The following is a 7,466-nucleotide window of genomic DNA, read 5'->3' on the forward strand; positions in this document are numbered from 1 at the left end:
GAGAACCTGGAGTTTCTGTTCCAAAGGGACAAGCTGGAGGAAATGCCTCCACCATTCATCTTTGCCCTGCATCTGAGCCATGCTAGAATCTCCTATGCAGAAGATATAGGCAAAGAGGTAAATGGAGGGAGTGAAGGCAAGGCAGGATAGGAGACCCACCCACAGTCAGAGTTCCTGGTACTCAGGCCTCCTGCAGGAGTCAACATGGCCCACGAGGGCCACACTTCAGACGTGAGGGCCTGTCTGACCCGTCTCCATCATGCATCAGCCCAGGCGAGGACACCTTCACCTTGCAGCCCTAGGATTCCAGATCAGGTTCTGGGCTAGAGCAGAGGAGACTAAGTTCCCAGTGCAGCCCTGCCATCAGCTTAACTGTGTGATCTTGGGAAGCCATCCAACCATGGTTCATGCATCAGTAAAGTGACCGTGGTCCCTGTCTTCTGAATGTGCCTTTTAATAAAAATAAAAAATTGAAAGCTAAAATGCAAGCATTTGTATGAATTAAAGCATAAGTTAAAAAAGTTTTGATATTTTGTCATTAGAAGATATATTCAAGAGAATCACAGGTGTCTGGGATGATATCACCTATAAGTCTGTGGTTTCAGGACCACGGACAGATACAGAGGTCCAGACAATGCTCTTGGGTCCTTCCCCTGTCGCTAATCAGAGGCCTGCTCTAATACTCCAGCTTTCTTCCCAAGCCCATCTATAATTACAGAATCTTGGGGACAGTCAGGTTCCAGCCTTCACCTGTCACCAAATCCCCATGAGAACATTTCTGTTCACAAGTCAAGTAGCCTATGCTTGGACACCAACAGTGAACATGAGCCCACTACCTGCAAAGTCTACTCGTCCTATTACTAGCAGTCATAGCTTTTAGAACAGTAGGAGGAATGGGATTCTTCCTGAGACCTGACTGCCTGAAAACTAAAGGAGGATTCTGAGGTTGTGTGCAGGCTGGCTATGAGTGATTAACTTTGCCTGCCCTTGGTACCCAAGGGGGCCTTTGTGGATGAATGCACAGTTTCTGTCTTCTAGTGTTAAGATGACCTTCTTTCTGTGTGTCAAATATACTCCTATTGATGGGTTCATGTTTTTTCCTATAGTGAACATTCTTCTTTTTTGTCTTGCCAAATATCAGTCCCAATATTGTCTTTCCCAACAGAGCCCAAGGATGCTCAGGTGGCCACTGCCACCATTCCACTGGAAAACCTCAGCAGGAGCCACCTGCATGTACTCCAGGGTGGGCCAGGATCAGCATTAGCCAAGCAGAGTAATTTCTTCCTCCTAACTACAACAATCCATTCAGAATGGGCATGTGACCTAAAGCCAACCAGAGAAATGTGATGAAATGTACCTTCTGTGGTCTCCTAAGAACTTTCTTCATATTTATGAAACTTATGGGAAGACAATCCTGGCTTACCTATTGGAAGTTAAAAAAAGAGAATGTGTAATTCTTGTTGGTACAGTGGGGCCCTTATAAGCATACTAGAGTAACCACTTTAGCCAATGCTGTGGCCAGCAGAGTTCAGGAAGGGCAAGAATCTGAGGCATAGAGTATATTATTGAGTCTGAATCAATAAGCTACCTCAGGACCTTCATTTATGCAAACTAGTATATGCCCTAGTTATTTAAATGAATCACAGTCAGTTTTCTGCTGTCTACACTAATTGACTCATGCCCTTTGGGCCGTGCAGACATACAAAGTCTAATCATCTTGAAATGTCTAGATATGGCCATCCTCTGCCCCAGGGCTTCTCTCCCCCAGGCTCAGTTTCTTTAGTTCCTTTAAGTAGTCCTTATACGAAATAAGGATTCATTCAGTCTTTTGGGGACTCTCTTCTGAATTTTTTCAAACTTGTTTTAAATAATTAAAACAACCTAAGAATAGACATAGCTTCCCACATGTAGGCATCTGTGAAGGCCAGCAGAAAAGTTGATGCAAGTGGGTCCCCTGGCCCCCGGCCTCCTTCCAGTTTTCCGGGGACCCTGATGCCGCTCATGGTCACACGGGGCTTCTCTCTCTTCAGCTGTGGCTGGGCTGCCTCTCTCTCCCGGCTTCTGGGTAAATAACTCATGTTCTCGTCACTGCGCATCACAGATAGAGAGTTTTCAGTGGGGTTCAATGTAATTGCCACCATCTATCACTTTAATAGCCAAATGAAGGTGAGATGTAATTAGAAAGGGTGTCAGTGGAATATGGAGTTTGTTTTACAATTATCTATACAGCCGGGGGGACCATCAGCACAGAACATTGCCTTTTAAAAGCCCAAGAAACATGTGGCATAAATGTGCATCACGGAATGACTTAAAGGACCCATGGTCGAATTCCACCGCATTTTCTTTCAGTTCCTTTGAATACAGACACAGGTTTGTTTGCATGGAGCAGTAGGTGGGCTCTGGATAAAGTTACATAAACACCTAGCTTTTATAAATCAAGCCCTCGTTCCCGTGTTGACTCAGGTCAACATGGCAGAGCTGTTTCTCTTCCTGTCACAGCTCTCGAGTGTCTTGGCTGCCTCCTTTGGCAAGATGTTCATGATGTCTAGACAAACATTACAATTCTCCCGGGGTCACCAGTGACAGGGAACTTTGGCCAAACACTCTTCTTTTTCAAGTCAAGGATTTCTCCTTTGGGTTTTATTTTGTTTTTCTGTTGTGTATTATTGTTGTTTGTCTGTTTTTAGTAAAATATCCATAGTGTAAATTTACCATTTTAACCATTTACGTGTACAGTGCGGTGGCATTAAGTACATTCACAGTCTTGGACAGCCATTATCATTCATTATCCATTTTCAGGACTATTCATCATCCCCAACAGCAATCTGAACCCTTTTTTTTCTTTCTTTCTTTCTTTCTTTCTTTCTTTTTTTCTTTCTTTCTTTCTTTCTTTCTTTCTTTCTCTCTTTCTTTCTTTCTTTCTTTTTTTTTTGGTGGTACTGGGGGTGGAAATCCAGGGGCCTTCAACTTCCAGGCTATACTCTCAGACCTATTTTATACTTTATTTGGAAACAGGGTCTCACTAAGTTACTGAGAGCCTCACTAAGTAGCTGAGGCTGGCTTCGAACCTGTGCTATCTTTTTTTTTAATTTTTAATTGGTGCACTGTATTCATACATCATAGTGGGATACATACTTTTGTAGACATACATGCACACATTGCCCAGTCAGCCCCCACCCGATCCCCACCCCATTCTCTCCCCATCCCTCCCTCCCATGCTTGGCTTAGTGGTTGACATCTAGTATTATAGCAATTTATCAAAAATTAAAAATTATAATCTCACATAACAGTTTCATTTGTCTGATACCAAGCTTTTGATGACTTAAAGATAACATTTCAATATTTCTTTTTGCTTTCTTTCTTACCAGAGAATCTATTTTTTTCTATTTTTTAGGTGAAACTATCATATATTTATATATTTATTTTTCAGAAAAAAAATCTATCCTAATATGGAATATGGACTCTAGGTACCCACATCGATCTTGAAAAAGAACAAAGCTAGAAGATGTATATTTTCTGATTTCAAACCATATAAAGCTACAATAATTGAAACAGTATAGTACTATTCTAAAGGCAGATATATAAACCATTGGAGTTAAATAAAAGCCTAGAGCTAAATTCTTCCCTATATTGTCAAGTTATTTTTGACAAGGTTTCCACGAACATTTGGTGGTGGAAATAATAATCTTTTAACTAAATATTGTTGAAAAATAATAATTACATGGAAAAGAATAAAATTGGACCCTTACCTCATCCCATATACAAGTATTAACTCAAAATAGATAAAAGACCTAAATATAAATCTTAAGACTATAAACTTTTAGGAGAAAATCTGGGTCATAAAACCTCACAACATTGAAATTGGCAGTGATTTCTTGGTTATGATTTCAATGGCACAGGCAACAGAAGAGTATACAAACTCCCTAAAAAATAAAAAACATATTGTATATCCAAAGACAATGTAAACAGAGTTAAGAGTTACTAATAGAATGGGATAAAATATTTCCAAATGCTATATCTGAAGGTATATTAATATTCCAATTAGAAATCCTAAAAATTAACAACAATAAAGGCAAACAATACCCTTTAGAGATAGGTAAAAGACTAACATAAATAATGAATCTCCACAGATAACCAATCTTAGTTGTCTGTTGGATGGAAAGTCATGTTTCTCTAGTTCTGATGTGTGTTACCTATTTCTTCTTTGTAGTTAATCTCTTTGAGTATTTTCTCTAGTGCTGGTTTTGAAGACATAAATTCCTTCAGTTTCTGTTTGCATGGAAGCTTCTTATTTCTCCATCTAATTTGATAGAAAGTTTTGCTGGGTAGGAAATTTTGGGCTGGAAGTTGTTTTCCTTCAAAATTGGGAATATGTTACTCCAAGCCCTTCTGGCTCTCATAACTTGGTTTGGGAAGTCTGGAGTGATTCTAATTGGTTTGCCTCTGAATGTCACTTGGCCCTTTGTTTTTGTTGCCTTTAAGATTCTCTGCTTGGCTTCCACATTGGTCATTTTGACAATTATGTGGCATGGGGATCCTCTTCTTCGATCCTGTCTAAAGGGAGTTCTATACGTTTCCTGGACCTGCGCATCGACCTCTTGCTCTATGTCTGGAAAATTTTCTGCTATTACTTCCTTGAAGAGATTGTTGATCCCTTTGGTTTCACTTTCTTTTCCCTCCTCTATTCCAACTATTCTTAGATTAGCTCTCTTAAAATGGGCCCATATTTCTTCAATATCAGATTCCTGCTGTCAGATATTTTTTTCTAGATTAGAAACTATGTGTTCATTTTTGGAATGATCATCTTCTAAGAGCGAGATTCTGTTCTCCATGTGGTCTAATCGGTTGTTTGTGCTTTGAATTGAGGCCTTTACTTCATTAATTGCATCCTTTATCTCTTTTTGGCTCTCTCTGAGTTCTTTTCGAAGCACCTCTATTATTTCTACAGTTATTTTCCTGATTTGATCTTCTAGAAATCTCTGATTTTCTGTTTTATCGGGTTCTGATATTGTGGGGCCGTGAGCATTCATTGCTCCAGTATTATTCCTCTTTCCCATGATTTCGGAAGTTTGTGCCTTCTCTGGGTTCTTCCCTTGGGTCACTATGACTTCACTTAAGGTGCTCTGGAACTCGAGTCAGTAGTATCTCAGACCCCACTACTCCTTTACTGGGTTGTATCACAGAGTCTCCGACCCAGAGAGTTGATAGAGGCTGCTTTAGACTGTGGGGGGTGCCAGGCTGCACATTCTCCTATGGTGTGATATCACTGCCACCGCCCCTCCCCCACTGGGTCAAGTCCCAGTGAGTACAGTACTGGGATTTCTCCGCTGTGGCCCGCAATTTGACTCACTGTTCTTGAGTACGCAGATGTAGCTGTACTGAATTCGGTGAATTCGGTGCTGCTGCCGCCGGTGGCAATATGGCGCCACTGCTACGCCCTCGGCTATGGGGCTGGCGTTTTTTCTTGGTTTTGATTTCCACTCTGAATCCCTGCAGCGTGTGCTGAGCTCAGCCACTGGGAGCTTTAGATGCCCTCTGCGTGGAGAAATCCCGCCTGGCTGTTCCTCAGTGGCTCACCTGGCTTGCTGCGGCCGTCCCGTGAATTCGCCGGTGCTGCCGGCAGTATGGTGCTGCTGCCACGTCCTCGGGCATGAAGCCGCGTCCTTGGGCGTGAGGATCTCCTCTGTGGCTCTGTTCTCAGTCTGCTCTCTCTCTGGAGCCCGGTGATTTTTCTTGTTTCTCTGGTGATGTTGTTTTCTGGCTTTGAAAGGCGCTGATTTTGTGGTAATGGAGATTTGTTGTTAGCGGGGCTCTTAAGCCCCGCTTTTCTCGGTCGCCATCTTCCTGTGCTATCTTCCTGTCTCAGGCTTCGAACCTGTGCGATCCTCCTGTCTCAGCCTCCCAAGCGCTGGGATTATAAGTGTGCACCACCATGCCCGGCTTGAACCCTTTAAATAATAACTCCTAATTCTCCTTCCTTGATTCGAGTTATCCACTCCAGGCAATAGTTTTAACATGATGTCATATCAGTGGAAACAAAGTATTTGTCCTTTTTTTCTGGCATAGTTAGCATAAGGTTCCCCTGTGCCGAATATGTTAGAATTACCACAATTCTCATTGTATTTTTTTTTATTTTTTAAATTTTTGGTACTTGGGATTGAACCCAGGGGTATTATATCTCCAACCTACATTCCAAACCCTTTTTATATTATATTGCCAAGTTGTTGATGCTGATCTCAACCCCGCAATCCTCCTGTCTCAGCCTCCCAAATACTGGAATTATAGTCATGCACCACCATGCTTGGCTTGATTATGGTTTTGACTTGCATTTTCCCCTGAGTTTTAGATATCCAAGTACCTCAGGTGGAGCTTACCTGTGCTAGGACCCAGTAGTAACAAGGCCTCTAGGATCAGGGTGGAATCTGATTAGCAGGATCCTAGAGACCCAGCTACCTGGGATGGAAGTGACAGATCCAAGCATCAGATTATACTCTAGTTTGTATAGAGAAGAGAGCCCTGGGCTTGGGGATAAACATATGGGGTCCATATTACTATTACTGTGATCTTGTCTCAGTCATTTGGCTTCTCCAGGTTTCTGTTTTATCAACTGTAAAATGAAGACATGGTCTAAGTGTCAAGGAATACGAAACAGCATGATATGAAGCACCTGTCACAGTCAGCACATATCAGGCCCTCAGCATATATGATACAACTGCAGGCTTGCTCATAATTGCATCTCAGTTTCTATTGAGCTCAGTGTGCCCAAGTATAGACCTTTTACTCTCCACAAGGGCACACAGACTAAATCATGCATTCCTCAGTAGCTACTACAGCCTCAGCCATATAGGACTCTCTCTTAACTAAGGGACTCGTTTCCTAGACTGCGACTTTTAATCTAAGTTCAAAAGAGGTAAAGTAACTGAAAGAAGGCCAGACTCTAAGTCAGCAAGATGGAGGAGATGGTACAGAACAAACATCCCTAACAGCAGCAAAGCCCTCACTCAGTCTGAACAAAAGCAGCAACTGACCTGCGTAGAGTACCATGCAATTGACACAGTGCTTCCTTTAGGGTATTTACTCCATTAACCTTAAAACAATGCTGTTAGAAAGGGATCCTTATCATTATCATTTGCAGACGAGCAAATCAAGGTTCAGGGAAGTTTAAAGACTAGCTTGAGGTTCAGAATCTAGAAATAGGTAGGTGCTAAACTTGAACCTAGGTCTTTTTTTTTTTTTTTTTTTGGTGGTACTGGGGTTCCTGGAAGCCCTTCTACCTCCGGGCTACGCTCCCAGACCTATTTTATATTTTTGAAACAGGGTCTCTTACGCCAGCGCGGCTGGCTTCGAACCTGCGCGATCCTCCTGTCTCCGCCTCCCAAGCGCGGGGATTACAAGCGTGCGCCACCACGCCCGGCTTGAACCTAGGTCTTCTGATGCTCAGTACTGGGCTACTTTCACAATCCTGG

The sequence above is a fragment of the Muscardinus avellanarius genome, assembly GCF_963383645.1.
Source record: "Muscardinus avellanarius genome assembly, chromosome: 15".
NCBI classification, from domain to species: domain Eukaryota; kingdom Metazoa; phylum Chordata; class Mammalia; order Rodentia; family Gliridae; genus Muscardinus; species Muscardinus avellanarius.